This window comes from Pan troglodytes, chromosome 15 (genome assembly GCF_028858775.2).
Source record: "Pan troglodytes isolate AG18354 chromosome 15, NHGRI_mPanTro3-v2.0_pri, whole genome shotgun sequence".
In the NCBI taxonomy this organism is placed as follows: domain Eukaryota; kingdom Metazoa; phylum Chordata; class Mammalia; order Primates; family Hominidae; genus Pan; species Pan troglodytes.
The window spans coordinates 89,132,199-89,152,143 of NC_072413.2; the positions used below are offsets into that span (position 1 = coordinate 89,132,199).

Consider the following 19,945-nt stretch of genomic DNA (forward strand, 5'->3'; position numbering starts at 1 on the left):
CAAACCCCTGCTCCTGGTACAGAATTCTGAGTTACTTAGGACACTTGATTGCAATTGATGTTAAGAAAGATCCAGGCCGGTACAGTGGCTCACACCTATAATCCCAGCACTTTGGGAGGCTGAGGCAGGTGGACTGCTTGAGCCGAGGAGTTCAAGACCAGCCTGGGCAACATGGAGAAACCCCATCTCTACAAAAAAAAAAAAAAAAACCCACAAAAATATTAGCCGGGCATGGGGGTGGTGGCATGTGCCTGTAGTCTTAGCTACTGGAGAGGCTGAAGTGGGAGGATCACTTGAGCGCAGGCATGGAGGTCACAATGAGCCATGATCACACCATTGCACTCCCACCTGTGTGACAGAGTGAGACTCTGTCTCAAACCAAAAAAATAAAATAAAACAAAAAATAAAAGAAAGATCCAGAAAGGGGATTGTATTAGCCTATATAACTGGGAAGCAGGAAAGGCTGGATCCAGATACCTAAATGACAGGATAAGGACTTTGTTTCTCACCCCCCCTTTGTCCTCTGTTACTCTCCAGCCCTTCTCTCTGCTTGTCTTTCTCCTGGTTTTAATGGGATTTCAGGCTGATTTTCATGGAGCTCTAGGCTCACAATGCATTTATGTCTAGCAATCCTCTTAGATTCTGAGTTGTTCCAACAGAAGACACAGGAAGGGCTCTGAATGGACTCGCTTGGGACCTCTGCTCACCCCCTGTATTAAATAAACACCGAGGCCAGATGAGTGGAAATACCCTGGTTAGTTGGCCTGAGTCACATGGCACTATTGATGGGACAGGTAAGGCCACATGATTGGCAGCCCTTCTGGGTTGGAGGAAAGACAGTTTCTGAAAGAAAAAAAAAAATGCTAGGGAGACAAAATTAAATGTTAAGGGGCTGGGCTCTCAGCACATTCTTGGTTTGCATTCTCCAGTGGGTCAGAAGCCTGACAATCCGCCTAGCCTCTGCTTTGAGCCTCAGGGGACCCAGTTCTATTCCTGCATCCTTAGCCATCATCTACACACTTTTTATCTTTTCTTTTAAGTTTTTAAAAATTGTGAAATCTATATACATATAAGCCATATGTTCAACTTAAAGAATAGTAAACAACTGTGTCCCTACGATCCAAGTTAAGAAATAGATCAGAGTCGGTTTCTTAGAAGCTTCTATATGTGCTTCTCCCCAGTCATGTGCTCTCCTGTCTCTACCTGAGGGAAATTACAGATTTCATGCTTTTCTTTATCGTTTTCCTTTACACACATACCCTTAAGCCTCTAAGTACTATATGGTTCGGTTTTGCAAAGCCCAGAAGCCTATTTTAATGCTGTATATAAGAATATGCTAGCCGGGTATGGTGACTCATACCTGTAATCCCAGCACTTTCAGAGGCTGTGGCAGGAGGGTTGCTGAAGCCTAGGAATTCAAGACCAGCCTGGGCAATATAGGGAGACCCCTTCACTACAAAATAAAAAATTAAAAAAAAAAAAAGAATATGCTAGATTTCTGTGACTTTTATTCAACATGTTTTTTGTTTTTTGTTTTTTTTTTCTGAGACGGAGTTTCACTCTTGTTGCCCAGGCTGGAGTGCAATGGCACAATCTCGGCTCACCGCAACCTCCGCCTTCCGGGTTCAAGCGATTCTCCTGCCTCAGCCTCCCTAGTAGCTGGGATTACAGACATGTGCCAACACGCCTGGCTAATTTTGTATTTTTAGTAGAGATGGGAGTTTCTCCATATTGGTCAGGCTAGTTTTGAACTCCCGACCTCAGGTGATCTGCCCACCTTGGCCTCCCAAAGTGCTGGGATTACAGGCATGAGCTACCGCGCCCGGCCTCAACATGATGTTTTTGAGCTTCGTTTGTGTTGATGCAGGTAGCTGTAGTTTATTTTTCACCACTGCATAGTGTTACATTGTATGATTTTCCCACATTGCATGTACTGTTTAGAGTGTATAACTAAGAATGGATTGCTAGGTTTAAAGGTGCTTCCACTCTATGGGATAATGCTAATTTTTTTCCCTAAAGTGGTTTATAACAATCAACCCTTGCACTACAAGTCAGTAATAGTGTTTCAGTTGACTTCATTCTTGTCGATTTTAATTTTTGTCAACCCCACAAGTGTGGCCTGTGTCTCATTATAATTATAATTTGCATGTATTTAATTACTCTTGAAGTGAAGACTCTTTTTTTTTTTTTTTTTTTAAGACAGAGTCTTGCTCTGTCAGGAGGCTGGAGTGCAGTGGCACGATCTCAGCAACCGGCAACCTGCAACCTCTGCCTCCTGGGTTCAAGCCATTCTCCTGCCTCAGCCTCCCGAGTAGCTGGGACTACAGGCACAAGCCGCCATGCCCAGCTAATTTTTGTATTTTTAGCAGAGATGGGGTTTCACCATATGGGCCAGGATGGTCTCGATCTCTTGACCTTGTGATCCGCCCTCCTTGGCCTCCCAAAGTGCTGGGATTACAGGTGTGAGCCACCGCACCTGGCCAAGAATCTTTTCTTATTTATTTATTTTTATTTGAGACAAGGTCTCATTCTGCCACCCAGGCTGGAGTGCAGTCGTGTGGTCACAGCTCACGCAGCCTCAACCTCCTGGGCTCAAGCGATCTTACCACCTCAGCCTCCCAGGTAGTTGGGACCACAGATGTGCACCACCACACCCAGCTAACAGTGCATAATCATTTCATAGTTATAAGCCAACTGTTTTTTCTGTACTGTAAATGCCTGTTTATATCTTTCTCCCCATTTTTTTAATGAAGGGGTGGTCTTTTTCTTATTGATTAATGAGAGTTCTTTATATATTCTGGATGGTAATTATTCCATATCAGTTTTATGTTTTTTTCTTTTTGTGACAGGGTCTCACTTTGTTGCTCAGGCTGGAGTGCAGGGGCAAGAACATGACTTACTGTAGCCTCAACCTCCCCGGCTCAAGCAAGCCTCCTGCCTCTCACCCTCCCAAGTAGCTGGGATTACAGCCACGTACTACCACGCCCGGCTAAGTTTGGTATTTTTAGTAGAGACGAGGTTTTACCATGTTGGCCAGGCTGGTCTGGAACTCCTGGCCTCAAGTGATCTTCCTGTCTTGGCCTGCCAAAATGCCAGGATTATAGACACGGAATATCATGCCTGTCTCAGTGTTATATGCTCGTATATCTACTTGCAGTTTGGGAATGCTTTTGCATTTTATTTATGGTGACTTTTGGACAGAAGTTCTTAATTTTGATGTCAAATTTATCTTCTCTAGGAAACCTTTCCCAACTTGAGATATTCTCTCTCTTTTTTTTTTTTTTTGTCTTTTTATGGGCAATTTTATTCCACTTACATTCATTGTCATTACTGATATAGTTGGTTATAAGCCTAACGTCTTTTTTTTTTTCTTATACTTCAAGTTGTAGGGTACATGTGCACAACGTGCAGGTTTGTTACATATGTATACATGTGCCATGTTGGTGTGCTGCACCCATTAACTCATCATTTGCATTAGGTATATCTCCTATGCTATCCCTCCCCGCTTCCCCCACCCCACCACAGGCCCCGGTGTGTGATGTTCCCCTTCCTGTGTCCACCAACTTGAGATATTCTTTCCTATTATAAAAGTTTCTAATTTCATCCTTCATATTTAAGTATTTGATCTACCTGGATTTGATTTTTGTTACTGATAATTAGCTTCCAATTTTACTTTTATTTATTTATTTTCAGACGGAGTTTCGCTCTTGTTGCCCAGGCTGGAGTGCAATGGCACGATCTCAGCTCACTGCAACCTCTGCCTGGGTTCAAGTAATTCTCTTGCATCAGCCTCCCAAGTAGCTGGGATTACAAGGGTGTGCCACCACACCCAGCTAATTTTGTATTTTTAGTAGAGACAGGGTTTCTCCATGTTGGTCAGGCTGATCTTAAACTCCTGACCTCAGGTGATCTGCCCACCTTGGCCTCCCAAAGTGTTGGGATTACAGGCGTGTGCCACTGCACCTGGCCCCAATTTTACTTTTGTACCCACTTGTCTGCAATTCCCTCTGTGTCAGAAATCAAGTTTCCAGACATGGCTATGGGTTTTATTTTGTCTTGTTTTCCCTGAGCTCTCAAATTACCTGTGTTGAACTTCATTTTTTTCCAAAATTCATTGTAGACCAATATTTTTGTAAGTACAATAAATATTAATTACTATGGGCAGGGTGTGGTACCTCACTCCTATTATTCCAGCACATTGGAAGGTAAAGGTGGGAGGATCACTTGAGCCTAGGAGTTCAAGACCAGTCAGGGCAACATAGTGAGATCCCAACTCTACAAAAAAATAAAACAATTAGCTTAGCATGGTGTTGCATGCCTGTAGTCCAAGATACTTGGGAGACCCATAACTTTTTCTTTTTTTTTTTTTTCTTGAGACACAGTCTTGCTCTGTCACCCAGGCTGGAGTGCAGTGGCACGATCCCGGCTCACCGCAACCTCCACCTCCTGAGTTCAAACGATTCTCCTGCCTCAGCCTCTCAAGTAGCTGGGATTACAGGCGCCTGCCACTACGCCCGGCTAATTTTTGTATTTTAGTAGAAATGGGGTTTTGCCATGTTGGCCAGGGTGGTCTCGAACTCCTGACCTCAGGTAATCCGCCGGCCTCGGCCTCCCAGAGTGCTGGGATTACAGGCGTGAGCCACTGCGCCCAGCCAGAACTTTTTCATCTTCCCAAACTGCAACTCCTCAGTCATCCCTCCCTTCCCCCAGCCCCTGGCAACTACCATTTTACTTTCCATCTTTATGAATTTGACCATTCCAGGTCCCTCATATCAGTGGAATCATATAATATTAGTCCTTTTGTGTCTAGTTTCTTTTACTTATAATGTCTTTCATGTCTCCAAGGTACACCCATGTTATGGCATATATCAGAATTTCATTCTTTTTTGGCTGGGCGCGGTAGCTCACGCCTGTAATCCCAGCACTTTGGAAGGCTGAGGTGGGTGGATCACCGGAGGTCAGGAGTTTGAGACCAGGCTGGCCAACATGGTGAAACCCCTGTCTCTACTAAAAATACAAAAATTAGCCGGGCGTGGTAGCAGGCGTCTGTAATCTCAGCTACTTGGGGGGCTGAGGCAGGAGAATTGCTTGAACCCGGGAGGCGGAGGTTGCAGTGAGCCGAGATCTTGCCACTGCACTGCAGCCTGGGCGACAACAGCAAGACTCCGTAACAACAACAACAACAACAACAACAACAAAGAATTTCATTCTTTTTAAAGGCTGAATAATATTCCATTGTCTGTATATACCAAATTTGTTTATTCATCCATCAGTGGACATTGGCTTCCACCTTTTGGCTATTGTGGATAATACTGCTATGAATATTGGTATACAAATACCTGTTCGAATCTCTGCTTCCCATTCTTTTGGGTATATACCAGAAGTGGAATTACTGGATTACATGGTAGTTCAATGTTTAATTTTTAAAAACTATATATATTTTTTCTAGAGATGGGGTCTTACTATGTTTCCTAGGATAGTCTTATACTCCTGGCCTCAAGCAATTCTCCCGTCTCAACCTCCCAAAGTGCTGGGATTACAGGCATGAGCCACCGCCTGTAGCCCAATGTTAATTTTCTGAGGAACAGCCATACTGTTTTCACAGAGGGCTACACCATTTTACCATCACACCAGCAATGTACAAGGGTTCCAGTTACTCCATGTCCTCACCGATACTTCTTTTCTAATTTTGCTTTTGTCTTTGTTAATAGCCATCCTAATGTATGTCAAGTGGTATCTCACTGTGGTTTTGATTTGCAGTTCTGTAATGAGGTTGAGCGTCTTTTCATGTGCTCAGTGGCCATTTGTATAGCTTCTTTGGAGAAAGGGCCATTCGAGTCCTTTTGCCCATTTAATTGGACTATTCATTTGTTTTTTGAGTTGAGTTGTGGGAGCCCTTTCACTCCATCTTAATTACCATAGTTTTCTGTGTCTTAATATCTGGTAGAGGACAAGCCCCCAACCCCAACACACACCTGTCTGTTGCTCTTGTTTAAAAGCGATTTGTTATTTTTTGGCCCTTGACCCTTCCCTGTAAGTTTTGGAATCAGCGTGTTCAGTTCCTTTTTAAAAACCTGTTAGGATTTTGATTGGAATTGCCTAGAATATACAATTTAGGGAGAACAGATATATTTACAACATTGCGTCTTTCTGTCGTGAACATGCTGTCTCTCCATTTATTAGTTCTTCTTTAATGTCTTTAAGTAAAGTTTTACCATATTTTCCATAAACAATTTAACATATTTTGTTAGATTTATTCCTGGGTAATTGATATTTATTCATGCTATTATAGATGGTATCATTCAAAATTACATTTCTTTTTTTTTTTTTTTCTGGGATAGAGTCTCCATCTGTCACCCAGGCTGGAGTGCAGTGGCGCCCTCTCAGCTCACTGCAACTTTGGCTTCCCAGGTTCAAGCGATTCTCCTGCCTCAGCCTCCCGAGTAGGTGGGACTACAGGCCTGTGCCATCACGTTCGGCTAATTTTTGTATTTTTAGTAGAGACAGGGTTTCGCCATGTTGCCCAGGCTGCTCTCAAGCTCCTGACCTCAGATGATCCACCTGCCTTGGCCACCCAAAGTGCTGGGATTACAGGCATGAGCCACCGTGCCCGGCCTCACAATTACATTTCTAACTGTTACTGGTGTATAGAAGTGCAGTTGACTTTTACATATTGATTTTATATACAGAAACCTTCCTGAACTCACTTACTAATTTTAATAATTTATTTGTAGATAATGTTGGGTTTTCCACGCAATCATAATATCTGCATGTTTTTTCTTCCTTCCCAAGCCTTTACACATTTTTTTCTTTTTCTTTTTGTGACAGGATCTCACTCTGTAGCCCAGGCTGGAGTGCATTGGTGTGATCTCTGCTCATTGCAACCTCCCCCTCCCAGGCTCAAGCAATCCTCCCACTAGCCTCCCGAAGTAGCTGGGACTACAGCCGCACACCACCATACCCAGCTAATTTTTTAATTTTTTGTAGAGACAGGGTTTCTCTATATTTTCTAGGCTGGTCTTGAGAACTCCTGAGATCAAGCAATCCTCCTGCCTCATCCTCCCAAAGTGCTGGGATTACAGGCATGAGTCACTGTGCCCTGCTGCCTTACACATTTTTATTTGCTTTCTTATTCTTGTTCTGCTATACAGGCTGCTATAATATGATGGTATTGGGAGTTCTTAGGCCTTGCTCCTGATCTTCACGGGGATGCTTTCAACATTCACCATTAAGTATGGTATAGGCAGGCCAGGCACGGTGGCTCACGCCTATAATCCCAGAACTTTGGGAGGCCAAAGCGGGCGGATCACCTGAGGTCAGGAGTTTGAGGCCAGCCTGGCCAATATGGTGAAACCCCGTCTCTACTAAAAATACAAAAATTAGCCAGGCATGGTGGCGCATGCCTATAATCCCAGCTACTCAGGAGGCTGAGGCAGGAGAATCACTTGAACCCAGGAGGCAGAGGTTGCAGCGAGCCGAGATCGAGCCACTGCACTCCAGCCTGGGCAACAAGAGCGAAACTCTGCCTCATTAAAAAAATAAAAAAAAAAAAAACAAGTATGGTATAGGCTTTTGCTGTTTTTGTTTTTAACCTTGCTAGATGTTCTTTATCAACTTCTAGTTCAAATTAGTTGAGTTTTTATTATTGACAGATATTAAATGCTACTAATATTTTTTTCTGCATTTATTGAGATAGTATCTTTTTGCCTTTAACATGGTAATATGATGAATTACGTGAATCACTTTTCTAATAGTAAACCAATCTTGGATTCTTGGGGTAATTCCAACTTGGCTAGGATACATTAGCATTTTTTTTTTTTTTTTTTTTTTTTTGAGATGGAGTCTGGCTCTGTTGCCCAGCCTGGAGTGCAGTGCTGCAATCTCGGCTCACTGCAGGCTCCGCCTCCCGGGTTCACGCCATTCTCCTGCCTCAGCCTCCCGAGTAGCTGGGACTACAGGCGCCCGCCACTATGCCCGGCTAATTTTTGTATTTTTAGTAGAGACGGGGTTTCACCATGTTAGCCAGGTTGGTCTCGATTTCCTGACCTCGTGATCCACCTGCCTTGGCCTCCCAAAGTGCTGGGATTACAGGCTTGAGCCACTGAGCCCGGCCACATTAGCATTTTTTATACTACAGGGGTAAAAGAAAAGGTGTGATACCTTTCCTTCCCATCAAAGCCAATACTCCTAAAACAAAAGACAAGTTAACAAGAGAAAAGCATAACAGATTTTCTTAATGAAAGTTTTATGTGACACGAGAGCCTTTAGAAATTCAGACCCAGGCCAGGTGCTATGGCTCACACCTGTAACCCCAGCACTTTGGGAGGCCAAGGCAGGCGGATCACTTGAGGTCAGGAGTTCAAGACCAGCCTGACCAACATGGTGAAAACCCCTTGTCTACTAAAAATACAAAAATTAACCAGGCATGGTGGTAGGAGCCTGTAATCCCAGCTACTCGGGAGTCTGAGGCAGGAGAATTGCTTGAATCTGGGAGGAAGCAGTTGCAGTGAGCCAAGACATGCCACTGCCCTATAGCCTGGGTGACAGAGCAAGACTCTGTCTCCAAAAAAAAAAAAAAAAAAAAAGGCATGGTGGCTCGCACCTGTAATCCCAGCACTTTGGGAGGCTGAGGCAGGTGGATTACCTGAAGTCAGGAATTTGAGACCAGCCTGACCAACATGGAGAAACTCCATCTCTACTAAAAATACAAAATTAGTCAGGCGTGGTGGTACATGCCTGTAATCCCAGCTACTGGGGAGGCTGAGGCAGGAGAATTGCTTGAACCCGGGAGGTGGAGGTTGCAGTGAGCCGATATTGTGCCATTATACTCTAGCTTGGGCAACAAAAGCGAAACTTTGTCTCAAAAAAAAAAAAAAAAAATGCAGACCCCCAAGCCTCAGGGAAAACTCTATTTTTATGCTTCGGTTCGCTGAAAAATGGCCAGCTGTGTAGAAATATGGTTGGACAGAAGAGAGTGATCTAATGCTCATAGACTGATGGGAGGCAAAGGCCCAGCAGAACATGTCTGTTCAGGTTTTTTTTTTTTTTTCCATAGAGACATGGTCTCCCTATGTTGTCCAGGCTGGTCTCCAACTCCTGGCCTCAAGGGGTCCTCCCACCCCAGGTTCCCAAATTGCTAGGATTACAGGCATGAGCTACCATGCCCAGCCCTGTTCAGATTCTTCTTGGTCTCTCTGTGTCTCATTCTTTTACCTGGAGTGTAGAATGTGACCTCTTTTGGAATAAGGGTCTTATGGCCTACTATCAGAAAAGGTAGAGAATTTCTTTTCTTTTTTTTTTGAGACGGAGTCTTTCTCTATTGCCAGGCTGGAATGCAGAGGCGTGATCTCCGCTCACTGCAACCTCCACCTCCCAGGTTCAAGCGATTACCCTGCCTCAGCCTCCTGAGTGGCTGGGACTACAGGTGTGCGCCACCACGCCTGGCTAATTTTTTTTTTTTTTTTGTATTTTAGTAGAGACGGGGTTTCACCATGTTGGCCAGGATGGTCTTGATCTCCTGACCTCATGATCCGCCCGCCTTAGTCTCCCAAAGTGCTGGGATCATAGGCGTGAGACACTGTACTTGGCCTGAGAATTTCTCTATGGCTAGCTCTTACACAGGCAAGGGAAGGTTAGAGTAATATTTCTAGGTTTTGTGGCTGGCTTTGAGAGAGAGGGTTTCTAGTTTCTATCACCTGCCTTAGGGAAGAGGAATTCTAGTTTCTATGGCCTGCCTTGGGAGAGAGGGGAGCAGGAGAGATGGGGACAGGAAAAGGTCAGTAACATCTTGCTTCTGAGCCCCCCAATGTCCTTCAGTTCAAACTACTCAGCATGACAAAGCACCAAACTTTGGGATATCATTTTCTGAGCCCCAAAAAGACACTGCCTGATTCAGTTTGCTAATACTCTGTTTAGAGTTTTTACATCTATACTCATTAGTTACATTGACCTGACACTTTCCTCTTTGGTCCTGCCTTTGTCTTCTGGTCCTGAGGGTTTTTGTTGATCCAGATAAATGTTCTGGGCACTAAGGTAGTGTCCCCTGCCTATCTAGACCATGGGGTATCAGACCATTCTCACACTGCTATAAAGAAATACGCAGCTGGGCGCGGTGGCTCACACCTGTAATCCCAACACTTTGGGAGGTGAAGGTGGGTGGATCACCTGAGGTCGGGAGTTCGAGACCAGCCTGACCAACATGGAGAAACCCCATCTCTACTAAAAATACAAAATTAGCCAGGTGTGGTGGCTCATGCCTGTAATCCCAGCTACTCAGGAAGCTGAAGCAGGAGAATCGCTTGAACCCAGGAGGCGGAGGTTGCGGTGGGCCAAGATTGTGCCATTGCACTCCAGCCTGGGCAACAAGAGTGAAATTTTGTCTAGAAAAAAGAAAAAGAAAAAAAGAAATATTCGAGACTGGGTAACTTATAAAGGAAAGAGGTCTAATCCCCAGTTCCACATGGCTGGGGAGGCCTCAGGAAACTTAAATTCATTGCAGAAGGCAAAGGAGATTTAAGCACCTCCACAAGGTGGCAGGAGAGAGTGAGCAAGAGGGAAGGGGGAAATGTCACAATTTTAAGCCATCAAATCTTGTGAGAATTCACTCACCGTCATGAGAACAGGGAAACTACCCCCATGGCCCAGTCATCTCACACATGGTCCCTTCCTCATCATGAGGATGATGATGATTACAATTTGAGATGAGATTTGGATGGGGACACAGAGCCAGACCATATCAGATGGGGCGTGAATCTAAGTTGTATTGGCCTTCGAGACCATGAGCTCAATCAAAAGTCAGCTCCTGAGCAGGAGCTCAACAAACTTTTAGGTAAAGAACCAGATATTTTAAATATTTTAGGCTTCCGCGACACATGCATCTCTGTTTCTATTAGTCATTGTTCTCCAGAGAAACAGAACCAATAGGAGATACAGATTTAGTATAAAGAATTGGCTCACAGGATTATGGAGGCTAAAAAGTTCCACTATCTGCCATCTGCAAGCTGGAGATAAGGACTAAATTCCAGTCTGAGTCCAAAGGCCTGAGGACCAGGAGCACTGATGGGGCAAATCCCAGTACAGGGACAGGAAAAGGCCCAGCTCAGTCAGCCAGGCAGAGAGCAAATGCTCCCTTCCTCCTCCTCCTTGTTCTCTTCGAGTCCTCCGTAGACTGCATGATGACCACTGCCATTGGTAAGGATGGGATCCTCCTTACTCAGTCTACTGATTCAAATGCTAATTTCACCCCAAAACACCCTCACAGACATACCCAGAAATAACCAGACCGGGCGCGTTGGCTCATGCCGGTAATCCCAGCACTTTGGGAAGCCAAGGCAGGTGGATCACTTGAGGTCAGGAGTTTGAAACCTGCCTGGCCAACATGGTGAAATCCCGTCTCTACTAAAAATACAAAAATGAGCTGGATGTGGTGGCTTGTGCCTATAATCCCAGCTACTTGGGAGGCTGAGGCAGGAGAATAGCTTGAACTCGGGAGGCAGAGGTTGCAGTGCGCCGAGATCGTGCCACTGCACTCCAGCCTGGGCAACAGAGTGAGGCTTTGTCTCAAAAAAAATGAAGTTTAACCAAATGTCTGTGCACCCTGTGATACAATCAAGGTGACACATAAAATTGACCATCACACTGTAAACCAAAAAGTACCTGAGACAGTTCTCAATCAATTTAGAAGTTTATTTTGCCAAGGTTAAGGACAAGCCCAGGAGATGGGTCTGTGCCTTTCTCCAAAGATGATTTTGAGGACTTCAGGATTTAAAAGGGGAGAAAGCAGGATGGAGGGAGAAGAGAGAGGCTGTGGTCACATGACTGAATCCCCATGTTGCAAGAGAAAGGGAGCAGGTAGGGGAATAGTAAGTCAGCACTCTCCGTAGGATAAGGTGAACATAGAGTAACTACCTGCAGAGATCTTTAACCTTTTATCTGTAGCTATCTGCTTAGGAACAAAAGGAAAGACAGATTCTTGCATGACTCAGCTTTCAGCTTCATTTTCTTCCTTCTGGCAGAGTGAACCAGGGTTCAAGTTTTTGTTTTTCCTTCACAATACTGTTGTTCTCCTCTTCCCTTTCCTCCTCCTCCTTCTTCTCCTTCTTCACAACTCCTAAAAATGTAAAACCTATTCTTAGCTCACAAACCTTACAAAAAAGTTTGCCAGTTTGATTTAAACTGTCTCCCAAAATCTATGTCTCAATGACATGTTGTTGTTTCCTACAATATAGTGATGCTTGAGTGATTATCTAAAGAAAATAATTTATGGGTCGGGTGCGGTGGCTCAAGCCTGTAACCCCAGCACTTTGGGAGGCTGAGGCTGGCGGATCACCTGAAGTCAGGAGTTCAAGAGCAGCCTGGCCAACATGGTGAAACCCCATCTCTACTAAAATACAAAAATTAGCCAGGCATGATGGCACATGCCTGTAATCCCAGCTACTGGAGAGGCTGAGGTGGGAGAATCTCTTGAACCTGGGAGGCGGAGGTTGGAGTGAGCCTAGATCACGCCATTGCACTCCAGCATGGACGACAGAGTGAGACCCTTTTCCAAAACAAACAAACAAGAAAATAATTTATGAAAGTCAAGAGCCTGATAAACAGTCACCACCCATTCGTAATCTGTGCTGCCACACCTCTAGCCAGCAGATCTGCCATCTTTTGAAATGAGTATCAACCTGGATATTCCCAAGTAAAGTGCCCACAACACCTAGGGCTTGTGATTCAAACAGCAATGGTTAGACTCAGGCTCTCTCTTGCTGCCCTCTCCTGGCTGGTCTATTGTTGAGGATCAGATGTGAATCCTGTAGGATTTCATGAGACTCAGGAAACCTTCAGGTCTGATTGCTGACCTGTAGACTTGTCAAAATTTCTACCAGTGGATAGTTCTTAAGGCTGGTCATGATGGCCGAGTTTGTCTGTTATTTCTTGTAGGGTGCTCCGACTTTCTTGAGTGTAAGTGTTATAGAAAAAGAATAGTTATCAGGCTGGGCACAGTGGCTCACACCTATAATCCCAGCACTTTGGGAGGCTGAGGCACGCGAATCACTTGAGGCCAGGAGTTCAAGACCAGCCTGGCCAACATGGTGAATCCCTGTCTCTACTAAAAATACAAAAATTAGCCGGGTGTGGTAGTTCCAGCTACTCAGGAGGCTAAGGCAGGAGAATCGGTTGAACCTGGGAGGCAGAGGTTGCAGTGAGCTGAGATTGCACCACTTCACTCCAGCCTGGGTGACAAAGCGAGACGCCATCTAAAAAAAAAAAAAGAAAAGAAAAAAAGGAGTTATCATATATTGAACATTTACTATGTGCCAAACACTGCTAAACAAATATTATTCCATTTCATCCTTAGAACGATCACATGAGATCCATATCCCTTGACTGTTCAGCATTACCTTCAAATAGGTGATACAATGGATACTCAGAGAGGTTAATTTCTTTTTTTTTTTTTTGAGATGGAGTCTCACTCTGTCGCCAGGCTGGAGTGCAATGGTACGATTTTGGCTCACTGCAACCTCCGCCTCCTGGGTTCAAGCGATTATCCTGCCTCAGCCTCACCATAGCTGGGATTACAGGCACGCACCACCGCACCCAGCTAACTTTGTAATTTTAGTAGAGATGGGCTTTCACCACGTTGGTCAGGCTGGTCTTGAACTCCCGACCTCAGGTGATCCGCCCGCCTCAGCCTCCCAAAGTACTGGGATTACAGGCGTGAGTCACTGCGCCTGGCCTTTTTTTTTTTTTTTTTTTTTTTTTTCAGACAGAGTCTTGCTCTGTCGCCTAGGCTGGAGTGCAGTGGCGTGATCTCGGCCCACTGCAACCTCTGCCTCCCAGGTTCAAGCGATTCTCCTGCCTCAGCCTCTTCCATAGCTGGGACTAGAGGTACGTAGCATCACGCCTGGCTAATTTTTGTATTTTTAGTAGAGACGAGGTTTCACCATGTTGACCAGGCAGATCTTGAACTCCTGACCTCAGGTGATCCATCTGCCTCTGCCTCCCAAAGTGCTGGGATTACAGGCGTGAGCCATCGTGCCTGGCCAGAGAGGTTAATTAACTTGCTCAGAGATCACAGGTGGTAGAGCTGGAGCTTGGCATTCAGTCTATATTTATCTGACTCTAGAACTTCTGGTCTGAATTGCTACCCAAGGTTTACAATCATTTGTGCAGAGTCTAATTCAGTAGGAATAGTGTGGTGCCAGAAATTTGCATTTTTGACAAGCACTCCAGGGTCCTGGAAAGCTACACTTTGAGAACACTGCCTGTCACAAATAGAAACTGCACGGCTTCCAGTAGAAAGATGAAACTCTTCAGTAACAGAAGACTTATTCTGGGGTGGACCAAATGCTGGGCTTTCCCTCCTTCTTTGAGTAGAAGAGGAAGTTAGAAGAGGGTAGTAAGATGCAAAGATTTCTTATCTCTTCCTGTCCCTCAGGCCTCCCTGCCCCCACCTAAGCCCCAGAAAAGTGCACCTCAAATGAATTTGCCTGAAGAGGTATAACATTGCCCTTTGCTGACAAACCCCTGAGCAAACATGTACTGGTTATTTGGTAACACTCAAAAGTCTAATTGTAGCTGGGCACGGTGGCTTATGCCTGTAATCCCAGCACTTTGGGAGGCTGAGGTGGGCAGATCACCTGAAGTCAGGAGTTCGAGACCAGCCTGGGCAACATGGTGAAACCCCATCTCTACTAAAAACACACAGACACACACACAGACACACACACACACACACACACACACACACACACACATACACACACATATTAGCCGGCATGGTGGTGCATGCCTGTAGTCCCAACTACTCAGGAGGCTGAGGCAGGAGAATCACTTGAAATGGAGAGGCAGAAGTTGCAGTGAGCCGAGATCGTGCTACTGCACTCCAGCCTGGGTGACACAGCGAGACTCCCTCTCAAAAAAAAAAAAAAAAAAAAAAAAGGATCTAATGGCAGTTTTGGCAGTTCTTTTTTTGTTTTGTTTTGTTTTTGTTTTTGTTTTTTTTTTGAGACGGAGTCTTGCTCTGTCGCCCAGGCTGGAGTGCAGTGGCGCAATCTCGGCTCACTGCAAGCTCTGCCTCCCGGGTTCATGCCATTCTCCTGCCTCAGCCTCCCAAGTAGCTGGGACTACAGGCACCCGCCACCACGCCCGGCTAATTTTTTGTATTTTTAGTAGAGACGGGGTTTCGCTGTGTTAGCCAGGATGGTCTTCATCTCCTGACCTCGTGATCCGCCCGCCTCTGCCTCCCAAAGTGCTGGGATTACAGGCATGAGCCACTGCACCTGGCAGCAGTTCTGAGGAACAGTTTGCTCAGGCTGTCAGATCTGGAAGTGTTCGTGGCTTGCTGAGCAGAGACAAGAGGACAAAGCCTTAGGTGTAATCTAAATACAATGGATTTGCAATGAAACAAGTGGCCTGGTCTACAACCGTTTCTCCACACGCTCTGCCTTTCTGACAGCAAATCTATGGTTGGCAAGGAATGGGATGGAGACTTCTTCCCACCTGGTGGCCAATGTTTTCTTGAACCTCTATATCACCCTTCAGCTCCTGGGTAGGGTTGATGGTCATCCACAGAGAATGGGGGGACATATACCTGTGAGGGCCCAGCCACTGGTCAGTGTTCAGCAGAGGAGAAATACAGTAGAGAAAGAGCAAGACTACGCCAGACATTGTGCTGGGTATTTGACTAACATGATTTAATCTTCCAATAACCCAGAGAGGTGTAGGGATTCCATCTTCATTTGCCACATGAAAAAACGGAGACACAAATATGCAAAGTAACTTGCCCAAGATCATCCACGTAATAAGTAGAGTCAATTATTAAACCTAAAGGCCTTGCCCTTTCCATCCAGCTCTGTGCCACCATGAAGGGCCACCGCTCTCTGCATTAGTTCCTCTGTGTAAGATCTCCTCTTCCAATCCAAACAGGCTCCACTCACAAGCCTTGGAAAAATGCCACCAGCCCTTGGGTCCAAGAATAACATAAATGCAATGAGCCATTTTCTGAAAATGAGATGACATATGTCAAGCATTCAGCCCAGAGCCTGGTACTTTTCAGACTGCTCAGCCGGGGTGGGAGGGTCCCTGGGACAGGGTGTTTCTGGTTTCAGGAGATTCTGTTGGCTGTTTGGTAACAAACATTTATCAGGTAACTATATAAATGGTCAAAACAGGAAGAGCAGGGCTGGGCACAGTGGCTCCCAGGACTTTTGGAGGCTGAGGCAGGTGGATCACCTTAGGTCAGGAGTTTGAGACCGGCCTGACCAATATGGTGAAACCTTGTCTCTACTAAAGATACAAAAATTAGGTGGGCATGGTGGCGGGTGCCTGTAGTCCAGCTACTCAGGAGGCTGAGACAAGAGAATTGCTTGAACCTGGGAGGCAGAGGTTGCAGTGAGCCGAGATGGCACTACTGCACTCCAGCCTTAGCAACAGAGCAAGACTGCGTATCAAAAAAAAGGAGTCATGGGAGTCATCCTGATTGGACCAGCTTAGATCTCAGGAATCCCTCCCTGCCTGCCAGGGGGATGGAATGAGCTGACTGGCTTAGCTTAAGTGGCATGCTCTGTCCTTGGAAGCACATGGACCTTCAAATGAAAATTGGGAGCTCTCGTAGGAAGTGGGGTTTGTCAGGGAGACAGCCACAAAGATCACAACAGGAAAGTTGCTTTTGTGAAATAAAAAGGCAGGAAGGCACAAGCAGTATATGATTGTAGCCCACAGATTTGTTTGGCTAGAGCAGAGCATTCTTTGTTCTTGAAAGTGAGTTGTGAGAAATGGAGCATTTGGGAGGGAGTTGGGGGTGCTGGAAGGGGCCTTGTGGGGAGCCTGCGGGGCCTCAGGCTTTGTGTGAGTCTGGGAGTTTTAGTGCAGCATTTACCGGATTACTAGCAAATTCAGGAAATGAGCCTGTTTCCTCCTATTATAGAGCCTAATCCTTTATTCATTAAATGGAGTATTTACTCAGATTTAAAATGTTCAGCGTGGGGGGTTAGAAAAGAAGGGAGCCCACAGCTGCTGAGAGCCCACTGTGTGCTGACACTAGGCTGGAGGCTTTTCCTACGTTTTCTCTTTTAATGCTCCCAACCTCCCTCTCTGCCCCATTTCACACATGGAGAAGGAAAGGCAAGTGACTTGTCCAGAGCCACTCTGTCAAAAGGGGACTTGAGTCCTCAGGGCTGTTGACTCCAAAGCTGACAAGCAGGTAACCACATTGGGGTTTTCTCCAGGACATGAGAATTCCTTTGTCCTGTGTATCACATCGAGCACCTGGGCTGATGACCCTTCTGCATGGTGTACCCACCTCGCAGCCTGAGCTTATCCTCAGCTACATCCACTATGCCCAGAGACACTGATGAATGCATCTGGGAGTCTGGAGGGAGGGGTCCACTCGTGAGTTGAGGCCCCATTTGTACCTGCTCCACCAGGACTGAGGACAGGAAGTCACGCCTAGGAGAACCAAGACGGGGTTGACACCAATGGTACCCACAGAGCATCCTTATCCCGACTGTCACCACCGTCCCCCTCCTCCTCCTCCTCACACCTGCATCTCCAGCAGTTATTGAGCGCTTGCAACATACCCGGTGCTCTCTCAGCACTTTACATACATCATCTCCTGGAACCATCCCAAAGCTTCTTTGAAGCAGGTGCCATTATCCTCCCCATTTTGTAGATGGGAAAGCTAAGAAATGACCATGGAGGCCGAGGTCACAGCAAGGGGCTTGTCCCTGTAAGGTCTATACACTCATCCCCATTTCCTTTTCCCTCTTTAATTTTCTTTTTTATTTTTGGAGACAGGCTCTCACCCTGTTGCCCAGGCTGGAGTGTGGTGACGTGATCATGGCTCACAGCAGCCTTGACCTCTGAGGCTGAAGCAATCCTCCCGCATCAGTCTCCCGAGTAGCTGGGACCACAGCTACCATGCCTAGCTAATTTTTGTATATTTTTGTAGAGACAGGGTCTCACCATGTTGCTCAGGCTTGTCTCAAACTCCTGAGCTCAAGCCATCCACCCTCCTCAGCCTCCCAAAGTGCTGGAATTAAGGCGTGTACCACCATGCCTGGCCCATGCCCCATTTTAAAAATGAGTAAATTTAACCTTGGAGAGGTTGCCCACTAATCTCACATGGCTGGCAAGTGGCTGAGTTGGGATTTGAACTCAAGTTCTGTCTGACTACCATGGCTGGGCTGAGCACTGCTGTGAAGGATAATTGTTGAGTTAAAGAAAACCTTTGGAGAAGTGATTTGGCCTTGTGGATCTTTCCCTGAGCACAATTTCCAGCATGTTCCTGAGAAAGCTTAGGATCCTCTTTGTTGGAATAAGCGCAGGTCCTTCCTCGGGGCATCTATGCCCACTAACGTCACAGTCATCCTCCACTCCCACTTTTTCCCCTTTCCTGAAAACATCTCATATGGGGCTCTGAGCAAGCCCTGGGAGGAGCTGCTTCCTGGGTGAATGTGTCCCCCGGAGGAATGTACACCTGCAGCAAGACGAGTGGGACATTTTTGAAGCCTCAGGCCACACACATTGTCCCCAAGACGAGGCTGATGCGGATAGTAAGCCTCTTGTTTTTGAAGGTCACAAACAACAAAAACATGGAAACTCAGAATGGAAGGGGGCCCATGAGAGCAATCTTGAGGCATAACAACAGCTGCAGAAGGTGACTGCAGGGAAGCGGACTGTGCTCCTATTCTTTATGTTCTGTTTTTAGCTGTGTTTTTCAGAGCAAGTAGGTACCATGGTGATAGGTACCATAGAAATAGATGGAGCGCACCACCCAGCACGGGGCTGCCAAGCTGTTCCCCTGGAAATGCACCGAGAGCTGCCAGGGAGAGCCCAGGGACTCTGCTTCCTGGGGCCTGTCAGCTGCACGGCCAGGGAAGAAGTCCCCTGTAGAATGGTCCCCAGAGGCTTCTCACTGTCTTGCTGTCATTGTCCAAGGTCCCTGATGGTGCATCCTCCTCCTGGAGCACCTGTGGCCTTCCTCTCTGAATCCTCTCAGGAAACTCACGTAAGGGGGTTTGCCTTTGCCTAGTGAAGCAATTATCTTGGCCAACAGTGACCTCAAAAGTAGCACTGCCAGCATTCCTGTCTCCATAGTTAGGAGTGCGTGGTCCTCATCCTGCCTGGATGTGGCACTGTCACTGGTTTTATGCAATGTCATAAAGAATTTGTGGGGCAGGAGCTGAGTTCTGAACATTTGGTAATCAGGAATACTCATAAAATGAAATTTCAGAGGATCTAACCCAGAAAGCCGAGCAAGGTAGGGCATAACCACGTCTGATATGGTGGTTTTCAGTTTGTGAAGCCGCAGGCAGTACAGAATAGGGCCCAGCCTCAACTATTTTTGGATGCAGCTTGAATGGACTGAAAGACCCTTTGAAACAAGTGCTGGAACCATCCCGTAGCACTTACATAACCATCTCTGCAAGGCTGTTGATAGATGAATGTAAATGAACCTAGGCAGAGCTTAGCTCATTTTTATTTAGATTTAAACCAATTTCATGTCTTCTGAAACGTAACCCATATATACACACACTAAATCTAACTCTTTTATTTTAGGCCTAGCATGAGAGGATCAAGTTGAAAGGGCATCTGTTATTATATCTGTCCCATCATATCTGCTTCTGTGATGGCTTTATTATGTACATTTCTTTCTATACATTTGTGCTCTCAGGTGGCATTCTTCTTCAGAGCAGGGCAAGTGTAATTCTGGACCAATGTGTGATTCTGAGACCAGTAATTCTAAGCACCAACCAACTGAAGGTAATTTTATTCTCAATTAAAGAAACACAGACGGGGCGCAGTGGCTCACGTGAGCCTGTAGTCCCAGCATTTTGGGAGGCTGAGGCAGGTGGATCACTTAAGGTCAGGAGTTCAAGACCAGCCTGGCCAACATAGTGAAACCCCATTTCTACTAAAAATACAAAAATTAGCCAGGTGCGGTGGCACGCACCTG

At 45.9% G+C, this 19,945-nt stretch overlaps 1 protein-coding gene across 13 annotated transcripts in view; it reads left to right on the forward strand.

The window, feature by feature from the left end:
• The window catches only part of DGLUCY (D-glutamate cyclase), a 164,398-nt gene that overhangs the window by 67,421 nt on the left and 77,032 nt on the right, over positions 1-19,945 (forward strand).